This window comes from Podarcis pityusensis (assembly GCF_964106645.2).
Source record: "Podarcis pityusensis genome assembly, chromosome: 3".
In the NCBI taxonomy this organism is placed as follows: Eukaryota; Metazoa; Chordata; class Lepidosauria; order Squamata; family Lacertidae; genus Podarcis; species Podarcis pityusensis.
Window position 1 is genome coordinate 38731298 of NC_138026.1, and position 20828 is coordinate 38752125.

Sequence of the window (20828 nt, forward strand, 5' to 3'; positions counted from 1 at the left end):
TATACACAATACTGAGATAGCCTGCATGGACCAAGGTCTAACTTGCGATAAGGCAGCTTACCATGTACTATTGTAGTTTCCAATACCCTGGTTCCTTCTCCATTGCCATCCTTAAGCTCTGTAGCTGCTTCACCATTTTATTTGCCCCAGTTGAAGAAGAAAAATCAAGCACAGAGTTCTTCTTTGTAGCCTTATTTCCATTAGGGAAATGATCATATGAAGGTTTATGGGTTCAGACTAAGTTGGTCCCACTGAAATCCAACCCACTGGCTCCTAGGCTCTTGAATACCTAAGCAGAATATCCTCACTCAACCAGTGGCATTTTTCTCTCTTAGAAGATCTGTGCCCCCACTCTAAAAATAAATATCTATTATGAACGTGAACAATACCTGTGGGGTTTAGGAAACACTTGGTGTCTCAGGATTGTGGTGGAAAAATAAACATTGGCCAATGTTTCCTTTCAGGCCAATTCAATTTGCTACTGAACTGTAATGGGTCATGAGCATTTCAGCCTACTTCCTTTTCAGGAAAAAGTACTTGGCTCTCATGGTGACTCAGATGTTTTGTGGGATCTCACTCCACCCCATCAGTAAGTGACATGAACATCACATAATAACCTATTTGGAGATTTCACATAGTTTAAGGGTGGGTCGGCCAATTACTTAATGATTGTAGAACATGCTTTTTATTGATGAGCAGTACATTTTTATTGGTGAGCAGTTCTTGGGGGAAGGCTGAGCAGGATCTCCTAGTACAAAGATTGCCAACTTGCTTGGGCCTGATGGCACATTTGCAAACAGGAGAAATTGTTATGGGCACCACACGCTCCCAACATGACCAATAGCTCTATTCCGTTGACTACAACAGAATGAATGCTCTAACACAAAAAAGCTTGGGGATAAAACCAGGAGTGGGTTTATGTAATGAATGTCTTTGAGCTTCATTTTGTAACTGGGCCCAATTCCTGAACTGAGCATGCGCTCAGAGGCAGCCTGTCTCTTAATCCTACAAGGAGGTCCACCCTCCAGAGCCACTAGAGTGCACCTGGCTCTGAACAGTGGTATTTGGGGTGTAATGGGCGAACGCTTGACCTGACTTTTGTCTGGTTTGCACATACTCAGGCAAATACTTTTGCACTTCCATGCATGCTATTTCACATGCATATCATAATCAAAAGCTTCAGCAGTCTCTCCAAGCACAGGAGATTGCACTTTGCGATCTTTCTCTGTTTTCTAGGAATTTCATAATTCCACTGCTTTATTTATATTGGAGATTAGCATCTCTGATTTCTTTAGACTGGGAGTATAAATGTGTTAAGTTGTGTGTTTAAATGCACCTGTGATTTTATGTTTATGCTGCACCATATTAGCCAACATATGACTTATGATTCTTTTTGTTTTATTTTGTTATAAATGGATGCTCTATTGATTGTCCCAAATAAATTGGTGTGATGTGAACAACCTGTTTAGGCACACAATAGGATGATGCTTGACTGCTTCTCTGGGAAAGTTTTCACCTCTCATAATCATGTTTTAGAGTCATGTGTTAAGTACACACACTCTCCTAAATACATGTACCACAGGGTTCCTAGTAGAAAAGCAAAGTAGATCCTACAAGCCTGAAATCTTCCCATCTCTGTTCCACATTATTTAATTGAGAGTTCAAAAATTATGGTAGATTGTGCTAACTTGGTAACAAAAGATGAGAGGGAAAACAACATAGCAAACTTGCTATTTTAGATATTTGCATACGAGTGAAATGAAAGAAGTATGAGAAATAAACAAATGGAATTTGCTGGTTTGGCACACAGGATGGATTTTTGACTTGCACTGCTTCAAATTCTTCATCCCCCCACAAGGAAATCTGTGCAGAATTCCAGTAAAGTGGAACCAGGAGAGATTAGATGCAAAAAGGGGGCGAGGGGAAATATTACAAGAACACTGATTTCATGGTGTTCCAAGCATGAAAACAGAACAGGACAAACAAAACCTGGTTTCTTCATTGATGTGGCTAATAAAAGTTGTTCCAGAACAAAACATATACCCAACCAGCATTATTAACAGTAAGCAGTTCGCACTTTTTTTTAAGCAGCCAAATAACTACATTGCTTTAAAGCATCTCATTTGGTAAATGCTGCAAATTCATGACTGAATGAGCCTGGCAATAATAATTTTACCACTACCACACTACCTCAGGATCCTTTTGCATGCCTTTTGCATACAATATGCACAAACCACCAAAAGCCACTCTCATATGTAAAATTGGATATATATCGTACATCCAAGATGTTAAAAGTAAAGGGGAAAATTAAAAAGTTAGTGTTTACGTTGTTTTCAACAGTATGAAGAAAACATTGCGTAACTCTTCAAGGCAGTGAATTTTTGTCTCATTTTATGTGGTAGGTACATGAGTGTTCTGGTTATTTACTTAAACCTTTGTTGTTCTGGGAAACAGTGCTTCAATTTTCAATAATTATCAACATGTGTGCTTTTAATTACATGACTTCTACATTGGTTTTGCGGAGATCAGAAAGAAATCTTTCCATGGAATTTGCTGACACGGAGGATGTCAGAAGAGGATCAACCTAATCTTGTTTTCTTTCATCTAGTGTAAGATATATACTCATCAGAGCTCTTGGGAAAACAGGCCAAATCAGATAATGCTGTGGCATCAGTAATACTTGTAGAATCAGATAAAGAGGCTGGTCGGAATTACATATAGATAGGAAACCAGTGGAGAGGCACATGTCAGTTAGACAAGCTGGCTTTGACTAACACCTCATTTCTACGAATTGGCTTAACCTAACAGTGGTGTAAGTAATAACCCCTTGTTCCCATCTCCTGTTTTCATTGACATTGAAATAGCTACCAATTCTACTGCTTTAATAGAATGCAAATATGCTCATATGAGAGAAGTTGAAGTGTCCATAGCTGAAATTGATTTCAGATGAAATTGATCAGATGAAAAAATCTGTACCAATTCACCAGTGTTAGCACATTTTTCCTACAGATCAACAGAGGCTGAAGTCTTATTTTTAAAATTTTATTGTTACCAGGGCTTTTTTTTTCCAGCTGAAGCTCTCTGAAATTCAGTTCTAGCAACTCTCAAGTGAGCACCATTGCCATTATAAGGGAACAAGTTCATGATGAGTCCCGGCACCTATTTTTCTAGAAAAATAGTACTGATTGTTACATTTACAGTGGTACCTCGGGTTATAGACACTTCAGGTTACAGACTCCACTAACCCAGAAATAGTACCTTGGGTTAAAAATTTTACCTCAGGATGAGAACAGAAATTGTGTGGCGGTGGCGCGAGACCCCATTAGCTAAAGTGGTACCTCAGGTTAAGAACAGTTTCAGGTTACAAACGGACCTCTGAAACGAATTAAGTTCTTAACCCGAGGTACCACTGTATATCCCATCTTTCCGCCAAGGAGCTCGTGGTTCTCCTCCTCCCCATTTTATCCTCACAACAACCCTGTGAGGTAGGTTAGGCTGAGAGACTGACTTGTCCAAGGTTACCCACGGAGTGAACGCTGGACTCTCTGGTCTTAGTCCAACATTTTCCAGGCTGAGTCTTACAGTATCATGGCAGCATGGTACCCACTGAAAAGCACAATTCCTGCCTGGCAAGGAATGTTCAAGTCACATGCAATCAGCTTAACTGACAACCATTTGGTCACTGATGCAGGAATGAATGACAGACATGGTTAGGGCTATCCTGATAATTCAAGTTTCCACACTCTACTAGAGAGGCATGGAGCAGAACAACAGGAAAGCCACTTTAACGTAGCTCCGTATATCTAAGATGTTTCTTAGTTTTTCTCTCCTTTATGTCATCACATTCATCTGTGAGCACAGCTCCTGAAGTTTAGCTTCAAATGAACAAACTGTATCTTGCTCCAAAATTTGCTTCATCGTCAGCAAAGAAGGGCGATAGCAGCAGGAATGTATCTGGCAAGTTACCAGATAGATTAGCTTGCCTACAAAAGGCTTCCTTTGCTCTTGAAATGGCTAATCCTCAGTATTAGGAAACATTTGCCATTTTTTCTATTGTCAGTAGGAAACTGACTCTGTGTGCCATGCATTTGTTCACTGTACTCTCAAACAGCTTTTAATGGTCATTACTCTTCCCACAGTAATGTCTTGTCTTGGTTCAATATGGCAAGAACTTGCTGATGTCACCTTATGTGGTCAGCACAACATGCTGGTAATATACACAGCTGTTGGCTCTAATTTCTGGCTCCAATGCCCTATCCTTCAACTTCCCCATCAAAATATTATATCATTGCCACACTTTGTGCAGAAACTTAATTCTAATTCTCCAACCCCAGTAAGGTAATGTTCAACACCTCTTGCAGAGACCCATCTTCTTCCACAGGCAATAACTGTATTCCTCTGTGAGAAGTGATACATAGAGTGTTACACCGGCACTTGTTTAAGCTGAGAAGGGTAAGACAGAGGCAAAGACATGAGATCAGGATGCTGGACCTGATGGGACGTTGACCTGATGCAACAGGCCCTTCTCGTGTTTTTATTTACCGTAGGTCAGAGCCTGGTAATAGCATTGTTGTTTGATTGTTTAGTCATGTCCGACTCTTCGTCACCCCATGGATCAGAGCACGCCAGGCACTCCTGTCTTCCACTGCCTCCCACAGTTTGATCAAACTCATGGCTAAATCCTTTCCAGTAGTCTGCCAGGTTTTGGGTTCAGGATCTGCAGTGGATTTGAGGCCTGACATAGGGCTTATCCATACCTGTTTGTCCCACCACTTTCCCCCAGCAGAACCCAATCTTTAATGATGAATTGGAGCAAACAGTAATTGGGTTTTCTGCGGATTGCTATTTGTTCCAATTTAGCGCTAAAGAGCATGTTTTCTGGGGGGGAGCAGCAGGGCAAGTGGAAAACGGCTAGGACCTGTGTCTAGCAGAAGTGTGGGTGAGCCCACACTGCCAAATAGATACCAATCATACAACGAGAACATCCTACCTTCTAGAGAAAACTTGCGATAAATCTGTGGACAGGACACAAACTTATATTTCCTAGTAACTGCAGTTAGTGTTCAGGTTACTGAGAAGGACTGAATTCATGCGGGGCACTTTCCAACAAATAATTCCTTATCTGAAAAGCTGTAGTAGTACAAACCAACACAAGGGCAAAGCCAGGTGTCTTTGAGTTGGCCTTTAGTGAACATTGCTAGACTTCATTATACAGTGGTACCTTGGGTTACAGATGCTTCAGGTTACAGACTCCGCTAACCCAGAAATAGTACCTTGGGTTAAGAACTTTACTTCAGGATGAGAACAGTAATCACATGGCAGCGGCATGGCAGCAGCGGGAGGCCCCATTAGCTAAAGTGGTACCTCAGGTTAAGAACAGTTTCAGGTTAAGAACGGACCTCTGGAACAAATTAAGTTCTTAACCCGAGGTACCACTGCATATCTGGCCTCTTATAGTGAAGAAGTCTGTCATGGGCTGGGTGGATGCAAAGGAATGGTACAGCATGAGACTCTTCTTAATCTCAGGGATGTGGGTTCGAGTCCTTGTTGGGTAAAAAAAATTCCTGCACTGCAGGAGGTTGTCCTTGTGGTCCTTTCCAACTCTACCATTCTGTGATTCTGCGAATGGTGGAAGGCAGCAATGGGGGAACCCCCAAGGGAAGAAGGAAATGGGGGGGGGAGGCGTCAGAAGCTGAAGCGGTAATAGGACTTGGTGAGCAGGGAGAGTTTGTGGCAGAGAGAAGTCCAGAAGCAGAAGCAGGAGAGGAGGGAGGCCCACAGGCATGGATGAATCAGGCTGGTGAAAAAGCCAGGGTGTCTTGCCCTCTTGCTACAACAAGTTCCCCTTCCCCCTTGGTCTCCCAGGACCAGGAGAGGAATGAAGAAGGAGGAGCAAAGACAGGCATGCCGGCATAGTTTCAGATTGCTTGGGGGAGGAGGAGACTTAGGCAGTGGTGGAAAGCTGTGGAGACCTTCAGTCTCCACAATTGTTTCATAGGGGCAGGACCTACCGAGAAGAGCTCCCGCGCTCTTTGGGCCGGGCACTACCTTGTTACGTCTAATAAAGAGTTAACTTACTCCGTGTGGTTTATTGCTGACCTGCTCCTGACAAATTCATAGGGGTCTGCCTAGGAAGGGACATTCCCCAGCACAGGTGCCACCACCAAACATGCCCTTCAGTCTATGGGCAGACCCAGAACAGGCCTTCTGATATTCAGCATACCATGTGGGCTAGAGTATATACTGGAGAAGGCAGTTCATCAGATAGTCTAGTGTAGACCATGAGGAGCTTTGAAGATAAGAACTAGCACTTCGAACGGTACTCAGAAATGAATAAGCCACCAACAAGGATAAAACAAAACTGGCTTCCAGGCATGAAAATAATGAAGAAACATTACACAGCGCAATGATCCAGGCACCATGTACACATGCTAGTTTGTTTTCAATCTTATAAACAAGGGTATGTTTCTTTCATTCCCTGGCATATGGTTTGGTCTTGTTTTTTTTTTTTAAATAATGTTTTATCAGAACTAATTATACTCCTAAATTATGAAAAGCATTAGTGGAACCTGCTACAAAGTGGATGCAGTTGTTACAAAACCATATGCCCTATTAGCACGCCCAAGCAAACCACAAATGTATCAGCATTCTGTATGACAGATAAAAAAGCAGGAAGTGGGAATAACACTTTTAGAGCCAAATTCTCGACAGCACACAGCTCTTACTGAAATGGCTAAACGAGAGCCAGATTTCCAATCGCATAACATTACTTCTTAACTTATCATTTCTATAGCAGAGTTCCAAGCATATCCCACACTGTAGCTCAGTAAACCTGGTAACACGTCAGTATTATCTGCATACTGCAGATGTGAGGATGAAACTAAGCTTATTGTTACAGATCTAGGGTAACAGAGTTTGGAGGGGGGGTGCAAAGGCACCCATAACTGCTAGGGTTAGTGAATGTTAGAAAATAATAAATGGTAGAATTTAGTTAATATCTGGAGTATTGAAGGGAAGATCCCAAGCCAGTGAAAAAATACAGGCTAAGCTTCTCTTTCAAGCCAGGGTGAGGACCTGAGACAGAAGTCCTTAAGAAAAGGTTCTGGAAATAATTCATTAAGCCATCAATAGAAACTGTCTACCAGGCAGAAGGCTCTGCAGGTGAGAGGAAGAGGTTGCCTAGGTGACGGGAGAGGGCGGGATGTCACACAGGAAAAATGCCGTCCTTTTTAAAACCAGAGGTCTGGATGAAGGAGGTGAGAAGACAGATGGGGAGGAGTTGCTTGGAGCAGGGGGTTTTGGGAAGATGAAAGGAAGCGGGCAGGACTTCATGAGCTGCTGTGGAGGCTGGAACCAGTTTGGCAGGCTGGGGCAGAGTCAGATATGGCGGTCAGGATGGCTCAACAATCCAGGGCTGGAATCCAGGGCTGGAACAAGCCCCTCTTGAGATGCAATGCTCTGAACTCCAAAGTAGACCCAGGGGTAAATATGTGTACAATATACCATATTTCTTAAAAGACACAAGCCTCTGCTGTGCCTTGATTTCCCAACAGAAAAATAATCCTGGGTGAGCAACTGGAACCCCACCTGAATTTTGATACCTCTTGGCAGAGGTTGGGAGTAGCGTGCAACCTTTGTAACACTCTACATCACACCTTGCTGATGTGTGCAACAACCTGAAAATGTGGTTTGAAACGCAGCGATAAAAGTACAACCTCGCTGCTTTTTAAGTTGGGAATGTTTACATAGCATAAGAAACAGTGATTTGTCTCAAGCCATTTACTGAGGTCATGGCAGAAGTGAGACATGAGCCAGAGAATTCTTAATTCATAACTCAGCCATTCAGTTGCTGCAGAGTTCCAGCCCTTCTTAGGACACATTGAAATAGGTTAACACGCTAATCAGTGCTAATCACATTTTGACATAATGGTTCTGTATTAATGTCTTCTTAAAGAAACTGATCCTCAAGATCGGTCCATGGAGCCATAGTTTATTAGATGTTATATTTGTAACTGCTATATTTCTTAAACTACCAGGAGAGCAAGAACTCCTATGAGGTTCCCTCTTTTTGAGTCCCTTCACAGATTTTGTGGTTTCAAATGTCCATATCTTGTAGGAAGCGTAATGTCAATGCAAATTTCTGGACTGTGTTCAAACCTTGGCACATACTCTGTTTTTACATTTTTCCTTTTCCATCTGGTCACCTATTGCACATACGTAATGCAGCTTATCAAAGTCTATATTTTAAAATTCAAGACCCACTCATCTCTTACCGGCTCAACTAATTACAGCAGTATTTTACTGATGTGTGCCTGAAGTCAATTAATTGTACAATTGTACAAATGAAATGTACCCCAAAGGTTCCAAAGCTGGAAGGCTGGGTGGCCTTCCCCTACCTACTTGTCAGCCGCTCATCCTACTCTTGAGTAGGACCCTGGCAGAGAAACATGCCCGACTGGCATGTTCTCTCCCTCCTGGTCGATCGTTCGGAAGCTTCCTGTCTCCGTCATTTCCCACTTTGTGGAGTCAAATATGCACTGTCATGTGATAGACAAAAATCCCATGACTACAATCATGGAGCAGGAATTCTAACACTACTGTCCTTCAGAGGGCTTGGGCTACAACTCCCATTGGTCCCAGCCAGCATGGCCAATTGTCAAGGATCATGGGAGTTGTAGACAATGGGCCATATTTGATTAACTTGCTGCACTAGCAGAAGCCTGCACAATGAGTCACACTGCAGTAATGGGACTTTACCCCCTCTTCTCCCCCTACACACCCTCTGCATCCTCCCCAAATCTGTTCCAGGGGTTCGGGAGAACCCCCAGAACAACATGGGTTGTGAGAAGGAGAGGGGGGATCTCATCCTATCTGGAAGCAGAAATGCTTGCCCGATGAAACAATCTCCATGGTGCTACTTTGAATACAACCCCAAAACATTCTGAGGGCACCAGACCGGGGAAGGCTGACATAAGGTAAATTATGGATGCATTCACAAATTCCACATGCAACCATTGTGATAATCTGCATGTGCTGAAACAGTGATCACTCAGCAACCACTATAAACAGAGCTTTCATATCACCTAGGTCAACTGAGCCTGGGGGCCAAGGTGAAATATCATGAATTTGGGCTCAGCTAAGGAGGAAGGTTTTGACCAAACTGTGGGAGGCAGTGGAAGACAGGAGTGCCTGGCGTGCTCTGGTCCATGGAGTCACGAAGAGTCGGACACGACTAAACGACTAAACAATAACAACAAAGGAGGAAGGTAGCTGGAAGCAAACCCTTTCGGCTATATTGTTAATTACTAACTGCAAAACCGACATTTGGTATTTCCCCGATAAGGATTTGGAATTTTCCTTATGGGCCAGCACAGCTACCTTTACTTTTGAAGCAATTGTCAAGTGTGTCAGTGAAAGAAGGGATCCCTATCTGCTCAGATAGGAATGTTCTTTAAAGATCCCCAATTTGCTAGATATTGATAAAGCTGGTTGCCTTATCATGCTGGTAGGAAGTGCTTTTGGTCTGAAGGGGCAAATGAGTATGAGACAGGCATCCCCAGGGCACAATTGCTGTTCCTTGGAATGTGACTAATCCACTATGTTTTCTGCAACATGGGGTCATTTTAATTCACAGAAGAGGACTTCACCACCACGCTGATTCTGGCATGAGCTGAGTCTTCTGCAAACATCTGTATGAACATCCAAGCCACATTTTGTATGAATATCCAGTCCAAGCAACCTTGCCTCCAGTGAACTTATGAATTACAAGGCAGATTCTGGAGGGCTGCTCGGAAAAACAGACTAATCCCTATGTAACAGGGAACTGTAGCTCTGTGGGGATTTGAGCTATGGTTATTTGGGTTCTTTGGGGGGATGCACTTTAAATGTGCTTTAAGCATAGCATGTATGCAGCCTTGGATTCAGCAACACCTTCTGAAACCCTGGCGAGCTACTGCTCCTCATAGAATAGTAGAATTGCAGGCTTAGAAGGGATTCTAAGGGTCCAACCTCCTACATTGCAGGAATCATAGCAAAAGAATCCCTGACAGATGGCTATCCAACCTCTGCTCAGAAACCCACAATGAAGAAGAGTCAACCACCTTTTGGAGGCAGCCCGTTCCACTGTTGAGCAGCTCTTACCACCAGAAAGTTATCCCTAATATTTAGAAGCTCCTTTCTTGTCATTTGAATCCATTGGTTCAGGTCTTAACCTCTGGAGAAGCAAAAAACAAGCTGGTTCCATCTTCCATGTGAGGCATCTTCAGTTATTTGAAGAAGTCTACCAAATCACCTCTTCCTCAACACACCCAGCTCCCTCAACTGTTCCTCATAGGGCTTGGTTTCCAGACCTGTTTGTCATCTTGGTTGCCCTCATCTGCACATGTTCCAGCCAAGGTAAACAATACTGAGCTAGATGGACTAAAGGCAACGTCCTAGGCTCCGTGATACACAATATACATTAACATGCAATGAGAGATGAGTGTTAATAGGGAAAACGCATGCATTCTCCCCAAGAGGCCTCTCTGTTCTAGTGCATGAAGTGGCTTCTTCTCTTTGCTTTTTTAAAAAAAAATAATTAAGGAGGTGCCCTCCACCCCTTCAGGGCTGTGCCCACATCTAGTGTGAGCGGACATTTCCTGGAGAAGAACAAGGCAAGCCCCTTTGGCAGCCTTCTGTCTCCATTTTGTCTGAACAGTTGTCTCACTAATGCTACCCAACCAGGCTTGATACAATAACAGCAGTGCTAAAAATGAATGTACACAAGCCCTCAAGATTAACTTTCTTGGATGGTGACTGGCTCCAGACATTCTGCCTGGAAGCATAACGAGAGTCAAGTCCATTGACTCCAATCGCAAACTCAGTGCCAGCTGTCTCTGCACTGGCTAACAGGACCTGCACTGTTTGTTCACCTCTAGAGAATGTTACTTTGCTTAACAGTGGCAGGGTCATATCAAATGAAGTCACCATTTAAGTAATAGCCCTGGGGATAATGGATAGCCACCCAGGGTAGTAGCAGTTATAATAGCACAAGACACATTTCCCCCATGTCCTTTCTAAATGAATTGTTTGTGCATCCTTGCAACAAAACAAAACAAAAAAGGAAAGGAAAGAGGAGGGGCTGGGGAAAGCTGTATAGTGCTAGGAAAGAGCACGTTGAAAAACAACTTGACATTTACAGTCAACACAATCAACATGTAATCTAAGAGCACGCTCAAAAAAGTCTGTGTTGAAGGGTAATTGAAAAGCGGAGGGGTGGGGGAGAGAGAGAGCCATGGTAAAATCCAAGCCAAACTCAAGATTTACTGAAACCAGAAGGCTTGCAACACTGTAAGAAAGAGGAAGATATTGGCCGCGGATGAAAGCAGAGCATTTCACAGATAATGAAATAAAAATTTTCATTTTGGAACGTTTAAGCAGGAAACTTCAATCCTGCACGACCAGTTCCAGAATAAAACGGTGCTATATTTCATAAAAGACACCATTTCCCCCCCGCCAAGTCCATATATTACTTTAAAGGTATAACTCAAAATCTGCCTTCAGCTGAATGTGATGGTTTAAAAGAGACAGTACAGGAGACGGATAATGTGAGTACCTAGGGAATGAACTCCTGGGTGGTTTGTAATACGTTTTGGTTTTCAGAGTCTGCTTGATATCTAACCTCATAAGGAACAAAATCGAGGCATAATTTATTTAAAAGCCAACTTCTCTACTTCCAGAACCCTGTTTCTAAATAAAAACAACAGTTGTGTGGCAGTCTAAAGACTGGACATAGTTGACAGTGGTGAACTATTCAACAGGAAGATTTGACTTAGAACTGTAGTACTTGTAAAATCCATTTGCTGGTCTTTAGGGTGTCACAAAATTCTTCGCCATTTTTAACCACAACAGGCTAACAGCTTCCCTCCCCACTCCCTGGAATATGAGTCCTTTGTTACAAGTCTTGGTCTTAGACCCACACCAGCAGCAGCTGGAGTTGCTATTCCACAATGCTGTCCCATGGATGTTTACTTGGAAGCAGGCCCCAGTGTCTTGGGATGGGCTATTATTTTTTAAAAGGGAGCCTTTTAGGCCTAGCAGTTTCCTTTAGCTAGGCCAGGGGTCTGCAACCCGTGGCTCCGGAGCCGCATGTGGCTCTTTTACACCTTTGCCACGGCTCCGGGGCGGATACTAGCGAGGGGAGGAGGCGCATTGTGCGCCCCGACACTCCCCACTGTGGCGGGCGCTGTACTGGCTGTGACGTCGCATGGGGACGGTGCGTGCGTTACGATCCTGTATATATAGCATTAAGGTAAGAAACAATATATGCAGTGTTATATTTGTTTTAAATGTCGCAATGGTTTTGCGGCTCCCAGTTTTTTTTTCTTCGGAAACGGGTCCAAGTGGCTCTTTTTGTCTTAAAGGTTGCAGACTCCTGAGCTAGGCTAAAGAGGATCACTGTCCACTTCAGAATCTGCAGTCCAGCAGATTCCTTTGCAAGGTGGTGTGGGGGCTGTATGCTGCCTTGGTCCCTCCTCCCCATGATCCCCTATAAAGCTTCAAAAGCAAAATATTGTTGGAAAATTCCATTCCACCTTTAGTTGCAGACATGGAACTGTTGCATGTCACATGTCTGTTTACATAACAGCACAGCTTGCTGGGAACTTCCGTTGTGTGTATAGCCTTTGCTTTTGACGGTCTCTCTGAGGAGAAGAAAGTGAGACGACATGTTTCTTTTGTCCTGATTTATGCTTAATAAATCTGTAGCTTGTTAGTATGTTTCCACAAGCCTCATGCCTGTCCTGTTTGTGCAGTATGTTCTGCTGATATAGCGTGCTCAGGCTTTTGAAGTCTGAGTTGCTGATTTACATGGCACCAGAGGTTGGGGGTTCATCACGGCTGGAAGGGCATGATCCAGATGGGGGCTAGCCAGCTGGAATCTCGGCCCCTGAAGGATGCCGGCATATATCTGGCTGAGTGGCTAGTGCATGGGCTGCCTATTCTCACCAGCACACCCCCAGAACCTCCCCCCCCCTTTTGGCCCTTGGTCAGTTGGGCCAATGGTTTGGGAATGGGACTCAGATCTCCTTCAGATTCCCTGATAATATCCTATGGCTTTGGGGATACTTCTCCAGGGAACATAGGACTGCAGCCTCAATCACTAGGAAGTGATAAAGGAAATCTACACATTTAAATTTTGCATGTGTGTGTGTGTTACTTTCTCTCCAAATATACATTTTGATTCATTTTTTTTAAGCCAAGAAATATATTGGAGCATTCAGGAAGTATGAAAATTGATGGCGAGCAGAAGTCTAACCTGCTGGACTAGGAGATACAGATCAGATTGATTTATACTGGAATTGGCAAAGATCAAATTCCATAGTTTGCAGAGACCCCCCTGGAGTTCTTTGCAGTTTGCTTTGGATTTTACCATCATAAATACATTAGTATCCACAAACCTGACTACCTCACTGCTCACTCCAGACCCCAGGGCACCAATCCAAATATAGATCTTTCAAGGACCCCAGTGCATACCTTACTCCACTGTGAAAACTTTCCATTTATTCCTATTCCCAGCTTCCTGTTCCTTAACTAGTTACCAGTTCATTAGAGGACCTATGCTATTGGTGTCTATGCTTGTGAGGTATAGAAAGTTATTTTGAAAACCACTTTGGGCTTTTCATTTGCCTGGCAGATGTGGTACAGTAAATGCAAAATATGCCTTTTGGAACCCAATCCTATCTGTATCTCCTTGTTGCAATTCCCACTGAGTTGTGCATTCTTTTCATTTGGGAAAGTACTCTGAGTAACGGACTTCATAACCCTTACAAACTGAACTTGGGTCTCTTATCTTGCTCACTGTCTATTGAACTAGATATTTAAATGTTCACTGTTTCCAGGAAGGGATCTCTCTGCCATAATTCCGAGGAAGGGAGATACAAAGGCAGAGACTGGTTTGCAAATTCCTTTGCCTGACACAGGCTGTATATGAATGTACATCTGGATGTATTACCAAACACATCTAGTGCAGTGCTCTTTAGCTCTTTAGCACATTAGAGTTTGCAAAGAAAATGGCAAACCACCCTAGGCATTGTTTCAAGCTTGCATTATTGTGCGAAACTATGTCTGGAGTGGGAACACTGTTGTTAACATACATTGTGCGTGTTCTGGGCATGCTTAACAATGGAAGAACCAGGGGGGAAAGCACATCATACTTTAAAAGAAAACATATACATCTCTGAAATACATCCCAGAAGTACTGTTCTATACCACCATGTGAGCACTCCAGAGAGTACACGGATACTCTGATTGAACAGCAATGGAAATAGTGCAAAATCTGATCTCAGAGCAATTTTAACTTGGCACAATGCTCCACAGAAACTCCTTTGGATCTGGGAATATATGTATAAAAAATATTTGTTACTACTATGTCCAAGGATAAATGGTAAGGAACTGTGATTTTTTTTTTTTTTATGCATTGGGTTATAGCCAATGCTAAGCCTACTCAGAGTAGATCCATTGAAATTAATTGGCATGACTAACTTAGGTCCATTCATTACAGAGGGTCTAGTCCGAATAGAACTTAGTTGGATACAACCCATATTTTCCATCTCACCATAGTTCAGTTTTGGCCATTATGTTTCAGATACCTCTGAGATCATACAATGGCTGTTACATATCTTGCCATATGCTTTTTATTAAAATTTTGATGAAATGTAAACCTCAAACTCAGCTGATCAAACTTGATTATGATGATTTCATCAATAGCAGAACAATAAGATTGTGTCCAGGGCAGGGGCAACCTATGGCCCTCCAAATGTTGGATCACAACTCCCATCATCCTTGATCATGGGCTGTGCTGGCTGGGACTGATGGGGCTGGAGTCCAGCATACTCGGTGGGGCAGTTGCCATTGCTGCAAGGACCAGTTATGCCAGAGACATTGGCTTGCATCTGAGGGCAGGGGAGAGAGAGCACAGTGGTGGAGCAAGCAGAAAGGCATTGGTTCAACCCCAAGCATCTTCAGATAAAAGGACCAGATAGCAGGTGATGAGGAAAAGCACTGCCTAAGATCAACCCCAAGCATCTTCAGATAAAAGGACCAGATAGCAGGTGATGAGGAAAAGCACTGCCTAAGATCATGCCAAACCACTTGCAGAGCAGACAACACTAGCCTAGATGGGCAAATGGTCCGAGTGGTTATAAGGGGATTGTGATGGGCTAAGCCAGGCCGTGATCTTAAAAAAAAAACCCATTTAGGTACACGCAAGGATTTGTACTAATGCAGCGACATTTTCTTTCACGCCCCACCCATTGCATTTCTGAAACTTCATAACAGCTTGTCCAGAGGCGCAGAGATATTTTAAGAAGTGGGTGGTCCTCTTTTCCACCTATGAAGGTAATTTCAAGGAATATTCTCTTCCTTCCCTCCTCCATTTTCCCACATCCTCTAGTGAAGAGAAGAAGCAGCAACACACAGTCTTACAAAGGCAAGTCAGTATAAGAACAGAAGTGATAAGGGAACCCCAAATCCCTTTTCTTCACAGTGTAAAGGATGCAGCATATTTTGTACACACCGAGAATAATGCTCAGGGTCACACACACACAAAAATGCATTAATTAAAACCTGTCACAGACATTTACGTAAAGGCCCACAATACAAACAAGCAGGTTCCATGGGGATGTGAGCTGGCCAAAAATACCATGATGATGTAATGATATTTTACTCACTCTCTGGCACTCCACAGTCTTGTTCAGCAGATCCATAGGCCCTGCTTTTCATTAAGTTTACCCCTGTGCAAAATGAACTAGAAGAGAGACTAACTTTTTATTCTGTGCATTTTGGTGAAAAGATTCAGGCATCAGTCACAGCTGCTATGACATTTTTGTTTTCTGCAACACCATTGCTGTTTATGCCAAATATATATCTTGCGATAGAATCTGGCAAAAAGACAGACCCTCCAAGTGTCCCTATTTTCCAGAGACGTCCCTGATTTAGAGAAGTTGTCCTGGTTTCTGATTTGATCCCAGAATGTCCCAATTTTCCTCAGGGTGTCCCTATTTTCATTGGAAAAATGTTGGAGGGTATGGAGTTATCCGACACCAGAGCCAACTGAAGGCAATTCTGTACAGGGAAGGGTTTTTTAAATGTTTAATTATGTTATTATATATGTTGGAAGCTGCCCAGAGTGGCTGGGACAACCCAGTAAGATGTGTGGGGCATAAATAGTAAAATTATCATTATGGAATGGGACATCCCTATTTTCATCGGAGAAATGTTGGAAGGTATGAAAAGGTCAATATTGGGTTTGTCTGCCATCCTAAGACTCCAGATTGGCCTAAGGATATGTCTGCCTCACAAATGAAGTTGTTGTTTTAATTCATTAAACATTATGGTGGAACCTGTGTTCCATCGATTAACACATGCATGTGATATGCATATGGCTCTTGATAAAGTTATCTTGCCTAGAAACTCTTCAGTTCACTATTTTCACCAAAAATTATTTCCAAAACTGTTTTCCACAAGTCATAAGTTTTTCTCAGTTTGCTTAACAAATGGGGTGTGGGTGTTACTTAATTATATATTATTAATTGCTGCTATTTATCACTGCATGTCTCTGTAGCCACTTCAGCCTGTGTTATTATGGTCTCTCATCCTCAAGTATGAAGTATCAGGCCTCTTTCTATGTTGCCAGCCCAAGAGACCTGACGTAGCAGAATGAGACTGACAGAAAGAAAAGAGGAATCAAACCAATTTTTCTCTCACACACATCCCCTTGCAGAGCCAAAACACTTTCTCCGTAAGCTTTTGCTCTTCAGGATATGAAACAACATGAACAAGAATTATTAATGTTGCTCCCGCTGCGCTGCGAAGCAAACCAGTTAAAGCAGTCAATGTCACTTGTGGCAGGGAAATGGGGGAAATATGGCCATGTGGTTTAGAAGTCCCCAAAATCCCAAGTTTCAATTCCTCTTGCCACCACAGGGCAGTAGATATTTGGAGCTGCTTTCCTGGCACATGAAGTAGCAGCTGCTCTGCTTCTGAAAGATTTCTAGCATGGCTCTTGGTGTTGTCTGACTACAGCAGACAACACCACTGGATAATAGAAACCTGCAGCAACAGGAAACCAAGGGGAACCACTTCAGACCTTTGACTTCCTGCCATTATTTGGATCCAGAAGCTGCTCCGTCTACTTTTAAACAATACATTGCCTGGTCTCTAATTGTCCAGTTCTGAAGCTTTTCTTTCTATGCTCTTTCATCACCCAATACCTGCCTCACAGAGCAGTCATGCAATCACATTGTGCCAAGATTGGAGATATAAGCCACTGACAAAATGGCTGAAATACCCAAGGTGTGCCCAGTACCAGGATGGGGGGTGGGGTGGGGGTGGAGGGAGGCACACAACAGCCAAAAATACAAAAATTAACAAAATAAAATTTGAAAGACACATCCAAGTCGTCCGAGGGAATGCCATCACATTTCACCCCAAAGGGACTGTGTCGTTGTGACTCTCAGTGCAGTGTGGACATGGAGGGAGACAGCAACACACAGGCTGAGCCACGACAATGTCTGTCGTCATCATCACATTTATTACCCAATGCCCACCCTTCAACAGCAGGTCCCAGGGTGGGTTGAAATGGGTCATATCATTGTGCCTCAACTTCTGTTAAACAGAGAGGAAGAGCTGTTTCACGATTCTGAAATATTTAGCGAAATGAACATTGTGAGGCGCTTCACTCATTAGAAATTATACGTATGCAATTTCTGTATCTGGGACTATACACAACTAAGGGCTAACCCTACCATTAGGTAAAGTGAGGGAGGCAACCTCAGGTACCTGATTTCAGATGTCATGAAAAGGCCACCAATGGTTAGTTAGTTAATACATTATTGTTGCTGTTATTTGTTTTTTTCCATGTATTTTATTTGTTTGTCTTTTGCTGATAGAAAGAAGGAGTGGTACCCTACAAAAGAGAAGACTATTCACTGGTCTGCCTGAAGGCCTGCTCTGCTCTCTCTCTCTCTCTCTCTCTCTCTCTCTCTCTCACACACACACACACACACACACATTTATGGCACACACTTCACTTTTTTATCTACCATATTTTTCCATGTATAACACGCCCCTATGTATAAGACGACCCCTAATTTATGGGACCCCAAATTAAGGTAATGGGGGGAGATTGCCCAAAGTTGTTAAGCTTTTTGGGGGGCGTTGCAAACAATCGCTCACCTGCCTGACCGCCACTGCCAATCACACACTTCACCAAAGCCACCAATTGTCTGCCCGCTGGCCGCCAGCAGCAGCCAATCACCAGCAGGGCTTGTTGAAGCCACCAATCACCCGCCCAATTGCTGCCACTATAGCAGCCAAACACCAGCAGGCCTTGCCACAGCCACCACTCACCCGCCCAATCGCAGCTGACAAACTCCTGCTCGCGGCAGCTACCAATTGCCCGCCCCCCCTGCACTATCCGTGTATAAGACGACCCCCAATTTTTAACATTTTAAAAAAATAAAAAAGCATTGTCTTATACACGGAAAAATACGGTATCTATCTATCTATCTATCTATCTATCTATCTATCTATCATCAGATAGATGATGGATCTATCTATCTATCTATCATCATCTATCTATCATTTTTTAAACTGTCTACAACATTCCCCTAGAATTTCTTATGAATATTATAGTCCATGGATCTTTATTTTTGCATCTGGCCTGGACTGGGTACCAGAAAAGTAAACCTGTGTCTTATTACGTGAGATGAAATAGCATGCTAAATAAATACTTTCTCAATTCCATGATCAAAGAGAGAGCTTGAATAAAATTATGCTGTCATTAAAGCCGCGATCCATTAAAGGCTTAGCCTGTGTCACGAACCGTCTATTTTATTGGGCCAAGATGTGGTAAAGGCTGTATCTGGGCCACACTCAATTTTTCTTTTGTTTTCAAGGTTATAAAGCAACAGCAAGACATGTTTGCCTGTCTCCTTCATTCTATACACCAAGTATCTTGAACATACTAATGTAATTATTAAACGATGACTAAAAATAAAATAAAAAATGAACTTCTGCATTGAACCTGCAGTAGGTGAATCAGAACGAAGTAGACATCAATATATTGTATTACAAGGCATGTAACCTCCATCCATTGCATTCTTCCAGATAACCCAGGTAATGACTAGAGTAAATTAAACACATCAGGTGGAATTTAACTAAGTTTTACTCAAAGTAAACCTGTTGAAATGAATGATCCTAACTTAGCCATGTTCATTAATTTGAAGTTGCCTACTCTCAGCGAAGGGACGCAGGTGGTGCTGTGGGTTAAACCACAGAGCCTAGGACTTGCTGATCAGAAGGTTGGCGGTTCGAATCCCTACGACGGGGTGAGCTCCCGTTGCTCGGTCCCTGCTCCTGCCCACCTAGCAGTTCAAAAGCACGTCAAACTGCAAGTAGATAAATAGGTACCACTCCGGCGGGAAGGTAAATGGTGTTTCCGTGCGCTGCTCTAGTTCACCAGAAGCAGCTTAGTCATGCTGGCCACATGACCGAGAAGCTGTACGCCGGCTCCCTTGACCAGTAAAGCGAGATGAGCACCGCAACCCCAGAGTCAGTCACGACTGGACCTAATGGTCAGGGGTCCCTTAACTTTTACCTTTACTCTCAGCGAAACTTCATTGAATACTACCCAACATTCTGTATTTTACAAATTATGCTGTTTCTTTGTTTACTATATTTGCATGTTTCACCCCCACCATTCAAGGCATTGTACATTGATTGCCTTGTAGAAAGTGGTAATTGAACCACACAGAACCAACTCTGCAAGTGTTTCCTTAAAGCCCGCTGAGCAAGGTAACGAAAGAAAAGGCAGCAGGGCAAATGGTTCTTCCTCTTAATCAATCCATGCTTAATCAATAATCAATCAATCAATCAATCAATCAGAATGTCGGCCACAGCAGTGACTCAGTTCTTAAGGGGAAGTGTGGGGAAACCCATCATGTATCCTGTATGGATTGTGGCCTCTCCTTTATCAACTGCCACAAATATTCCTCACATTCCAAGACAGTGAGCAACTTCTTACAGTGTTAACTATTTAGTGGTTCCATTGTGGGTGTATACATTATTTGCACCGATTACGCAGCATATTTAGCACACGTTTTATGTTTAAATTTACATGCATATAGCCTCTTTTTTTAAAGAATTGGCCTCTCTCTGCTGCAAATTTCTTGGGGGCAGTATGCAGATGACTGTTTGCAGAGTGGGTGCAAGGGATGTTTGAGGAATTTAAACTGGTCTGATCCGTATGCCTTCAAGCGCACAAAAACTCCTTCTTGTAAATACTTGTCACTTTTGAAGTTTTAAGTGTTTACAAGAAGAAGGGTGGGAATAAGAGGTGTTTGTCGGTTCTTTAACTTAAACATCAAGGCTGCTGATTCTGCATGAGCAAATGGGCAATAACAATGTCACTGAGAATCCAAATCAGCCTCATGCTAGAATGTCACAACACTTTACAGTGAAGACCTGAAGCTCTCTGTGCATAAAACAAGACTCTGTAGCTTTCCAAGCTATTATGCATAAAGTTCAGTTTTAGTGTTACTTATTCTAATTTACCTTTATACTCTGAAGCTATTGTCTGCTGTGAAGTTGTCCATTACCTTCTCTTCATGACACTTACAATGGCTAATTTATAAAAAGAAAGGTTGAGAACCTCACGTCCTGTCAAAAGATAGATTTCCACTTTAAGCAAAAACATACCCAGACATTGCTTGAATTTGGCCCCTTTCTTAACCTCCAAAAGAATTCATTTTGGCAGCGTGCTGGAAACATATAAGAACAATGTAACAGCT

The 20828-nt window shown here is 42.9% G+C and overlaps 1 protein-coding gene across 3 annotated transcripts in view; it reads right to left on the reverse strand.

Moving 5' to 3' along the window:
• Positions 1-20828, reverse strand: part of FILIP1 (filamin A interacting protein 1) — a 79665-nt gene that overhangs the window by 43951 nt on the left and 14886 nt on the right. The window contains exon 1 of one of the 3 annotated variants that reach the window (XM_080997964.1): positions 20593-20613. The exons of the other annotated variants lie outside the window; for them this stretch is intronic. The gene's annotated coding sequence lies outside the window, so the exon portion shown is untranslated. Of the gene's footprint in view, positions 1-20592; positions 20614-20828 lie in introns of those variants that run through there. 3 annotated transcript variants of the gene reach the window in all.